The 4,924-nt window shown below is 44.0% G+C and overlaps 1 pseudogene; it reads left to right on the forward strand.

The window, feature by feature from the left end:
- Positions 1 to 2,106: 2,106 nt before the first annotated feature.
- On the forward strand, positions 2,107 to 2,585 carry LOC117797818 (annotated as a pseudogene).
- Positions 2,586 to 4,924: the final 2,339 nt, after the last annotated feature.

Consider the following 4,924-nt stretch of genomic DNA (forward strand, 5'->3'; position numbering starts at 1 on the left):
AGACTCTCTACAGCATCACCTAAAACCAAGGAATCTTTGAGTCATGGCCTCTGTTCTCCTGTTGTCTGTGATCCCTTTTCCCTGTGACCCAGCAGCCTCCATCTCCCTGACCCATAGGTGTAGAAGTAGGCTCTAGTCTCCCTGCCTTCAGGGGTGAAGGTGAGGAAGGGAGACTCCCTTAGAACTCCCCCTTCATGTTTCTTCATCAGGGGCAGCTCCATGAGACAGGGGTGAGCTCTGGGTTGGAATGGGTCCTGAATAGGATGAGAGTTGTCTGAACACATGTTCCACTCTCTGTACTAAGCCAGAAAGCTGGGGTGTATCCACCAGGGAGAAAGCCCCCATGGGAAGGGGGGACATGGGCAGCCTCACCCTGTGTGTGACAGTCAAGGAAGCCAAGCAAATCTCTGTTTACTACAGTGGGAGGAAAAGAGAAAACACAATTTACAATTAAACCATTTGCATCTTCAAGAGGAAGTAGACCAAGAAAACTCAGGGTGCAGATATGTTTGTAAGAACCAATTTCACCTAATAATGAACAACAATGTCTATTGTGTGATTTTTTTTCAAAAATTAAACACCAAGGCTTATAAACAAACAGATATTTCCAAAGATAAACCCTTGTAAATAAAAAATTCAAAAAAGTATATTTTTTTCAGTTAAATTCATGGAATAATTTTGTTTAACTAATGACCTTAGATTTTCACTAATCAATTTAAGCATTTTGGTGCATTTAAAGTCTCAAAGTAACGCAACTACATCGTACCACACTCACATGGAGCTGAGCATACTGATAGTCAGGTTGCTCTTTTTCACCTAAACAACTCACCAAACTAAACTAATTCATTAAGTCTAGTGAGTATAACTTCAGAATTTTTCTAATTATAAAAATGTCTGCTTATTTTATTTTGGTAAATGAAACCCTGTTTTTTGTTTTAATTTTCTTCCTTTTTTTTTTCTTTTGCAATGAAGTCCTTTTTTTTTTGTAAAATCATGATAATAGTGCTATATGTTCTGACACAGCATGTATTGTTCTCATTTTTAATTAGCCCCCACAGCTCTCATTCTTAAGTATGGACTATATTTTCCTCAAACCAACTCTTTGGTATGTGGATCCTCACAGCCACCACATCTCAGTTTCCTGAGAAAAGACTCAGCTCAGGGGATTCAAAGTTTTAAGTAAAATGCTCCAAAAACATCATTTGCCCCAGGGGCCTGTAGACCAGTGTTCTGTCCTTGCAGAAGCCATTTCTAGGCGTGAGTCACTGTGTTCAAAACTATGCAGATGATGGTGATGCTCAGGTGTGAGGGGAAATTGATACACAAAGAAGTTTCACCCAGTATAACCCATTAGGGATGCCTACGTGAACTCTTCCTATACCCTTCCATTGCCAGAGGGAGGGTCCCTCTCCCCTCAGTGCTGTGGAAAGTTCACAGGAAAGAAGACCCATGGTCATCTGGGGGTCACGTAAGAGGAAAGAATGCGGCATCTTACACCAAAGGGGCCATGTGTTCATGGGGATCCATCACTGCTCTGGACTTAGCAGTAACCAAAGAGGAATTTGTGTAGAGACACCACCTCAGTCCAGACCCATGCACAGACAAGGGAGCTGTGGACAGACTTACACTGAAGACTCCGAGTAGAACATATGGTCTCTCCTAAGGTTAAGAGAGGCCACATAAAGAGACACCTGTTCTTCCCCTAATGCAAGGACCAGTGGACAGAGGAGTGGGGAGGCAGGAGGTATCTCTGATGAGCTCTGTTCACCATTTCACACAATGGCATATCTGGGTCTGGACTCGAGGGTACACTCAGGGCCCATTTCTAAGGGTTAACTGTTTATCTGAGCAGGGACCTACCACCTGCCACTGCTCTGCCACTGCTCAGGACTCACAGCTAGGACTTTTCCACCCCCTGGCCACACACAAATACTCCTGTGCCCACCCCCTGACATCCTCAGGCAGAGGGACCTAATCCAAGGCCCATGAGGGGTCAGAGAGCTGGGGTCTCATTTGCATGGAAGGACCCACCCCCGCTCAGAGAATTAAGAGGGGATTTGAGAGATTAGGGGAGACTCTGCTCAGCTGAGGGGCCACAAAGGGCAGACTGGTGATGGTCTCCACCATGGCCTGGTCCCCTCTCCTCATCACCCTCCTCATTCACTGCACAGGTGACTGGATGCAGGGACAGGGGAAGGGGCCCTCAATAGACATGTGGGGATCTGGTTCCTCCTCTTGTCCCTAGATCCCAGCATCACCCTCTCTCTGTCTCTTCCACTTTCAGGGTCCTGGGCCCAGTCTGTCCTGACTCAGCCACCCTCTGTGTCTGGTGTCCTGGGCCAGAGGGTCACCATCTCCTGCACTGGAAGCAGCTCTGACAGTGGAGGTGGTTATGGTGTAAATTGGTACCAACAGCTCCCAGGAATGACACTGAAGCTCCTCATCGGTTATGATGGTAACAGACCCTCTGGGGTCCCAGATCGATTCTCTGGTACCAGGTCTGGCAGTTCAGCCTTCCTATCACTGGCCTCCAGGCTGAGGATGAAGCTGATTATTATTGCCAGTCATTTGACAATAACCTCTGAACGACACAGTGCTCTGGGCCTGTGGGGAAGTGAGACAAAACTCTACTTCCCCACAGCATTGGAGCTCTCATCACGGCCCTCTTCTTGGACAACTCAGCAGCTTCCCTGTTCGTTTGGTATAAAATGGGGTCTGAGACCCACTTTAAGGAGATTTGCCTACAAAGTCTTGCCACATGTCTTAAATTTTGCTCCCAAAACCTGTCTTTGGCAGCAAGAGATTAAGTGATTTTCTCAAATTGAGCAGAAATTCCTGGGTGCCAGTAACAGGTTGCACTTGTGACAGAGTCGATGACAAATCAGAGAAGAAGCAAGTACACAGAATCCAGCAGTGTCTGAGTCAGGACTCATCAGGACTGTCCAATATGTTTTCTGGTACCAACAGCTCCTGAGAATGGACCCCCAAATCATCATTTATTATGATGGTTAGACCCTCTGGGGACCTTGATCCATTCTCTGACTCCATCTGACAGCTCTGGCTCCCAGATCATCACTGGCCTGTGTTTTGAAGTTGCTCTTCATTGCCCTCTTGTGACAGCATGTCAGGGCTCATCCAAGTCCCAGGTTTGTGGAAATAGGGACCAGAAACTCTTTCTCATCTGCTGGGATGGTCATCCCCAGCACTGCTTAGGCACAGCCTGTGGCTTCTGTTTCTGATGCTTCTGCTGCTAACATGGGTTCAGGTCCATGCAGGGTCACTGCCTGGGAATGAGGGTTCCTCTTTCCCTTCTATCTCCAAAGTCACTCACAGGAGCCCCATCCCAGACAAATGATGCCAAAGGACAACAGGAGATATTAAGGGGGGCTCTATAAAGGTAAAAAGGCCCCAAGAGTGATACAGAACAGAAAGCCACAACCGATACAAACAAAGACTTTACTGGCAACAGGGCATCATTAAAATTCTATCATCTCTCTGTTCTCAGTGCCAATGCTAATGGTTTAAATGCTCCCATAAAACGCCACAGGATTGCAGATTGGATAAAAAGACATGACCCATCCATTTGCTGTCTACAAGAGACTCATTTTGAACTCAAAGATGCATTCAGACTTAGAGTAAGGGGATGGAGTACCATCTTTCACACAAATGGACCTCAAAAGAAAGCTGGGGAAGCAATTCTCATATCAGATAGATTGGATTTTAAACTAGAGGCTATAGAGAGAGACACAGAAGGGCACCATATTATTCTTAAAGGATGTATCTAACAAGTGGATATGACAATTATAAATATATATGTCCCCAACAGGGGAGCAGCAAGATACACAAGCCAACTTCTAACCAGAATAAAGAGACATATAGATAAAAATACATTAATAGTAGGGGACCTCAACACCCCAAAATCAGAAATAGACAGAACACCCTGGAAAAGCCTAAGAAAAGAATCAAAGGCTGTGAATGCCATACTCAATGAGTTGGACCTGATAGATATATATAGAACACTACACCCCAGAACCAAAGAATACTCATTCTATTCTAATGCCCATGGAACATTCTCAAGAATAGACCATGTTCTGGGACACAAAACAGGTCTCAACTGATACCAAAAGATTGAAATTATCCCCTGCATATTCTCAGACCACAACGCTCTGAAATTGGAACTCAACAACAAGGAAAAATTTGGAAGAAACTCAAACATTTGGAGACTAAGAACCATCCTGCTCAAGAATGACTCGATAAACCAGGAAATCAAAAATCAATTTAAACAATTTATGGAGACAAACGAGAATGTAAACACAATGGTCCAAAACCTATGGGGTACTGCAAAGGCAATCCTAAGGGGGAAATATATAGCCATCCAAGCCTCACTCAAAAGAATAGAAAAATCTAAAATGCAGTTGTTATATTCTCACCTCAAGAAGCTGGAACAGCAACAGAGGGAGAGGCCTAATCCACTCACATGGAAGCAGTTGACCAAAATTAGAGCAGAAATCAATGAATTAGAAACCAGAAGTACAGTAGAACAAATCAACAGGACTAGAAGCTGGTTCTTTGAGAGAATCCATAAAATTGACAGACCACTGGCAAGACTTACCCAAAAGAAAATAGAAAAGACCAAAATTAATAAAATTATGAATGAAAAAGGACAGGTCACAAATAACAGCATTGAAATTGGAAGGATTATTAGAAATTTCTATCAACAGCTATATGCCAATAAACTAAGCAATCTGGTAGAGATGGAGGCCCTCCCGGAAACCTATAAACTACCAAGACTTAAATAGGAAGAAATTGATTTTTTAAACAGGCCAATTAATTATGAAGAGATTGAAACAGTGATTACAAACCTTCCAAAAAACAAATGCCAGGGCCTGATGGATTCCCCGGGGAATTCTACCAAACATTCAAA

The sequence above is a fragment of the Ailuropoda melanoleuca genome, unplaced genomic scaffold, assembly GCF_002007445.2.
Source record: "Ailuropoda melanoleuca isolate Jingjing unplaced genomic scaffold, ASM200744v2 unplaced-scaffold1461, whole genome shotgun sequence".
Taxonomy (NCBI): Eukaryota; Metazoa; Chordata; class Mammalia; order Carnivora; family Ursidae; genus Ailuropoda; species Ailuropoda melanoleuca.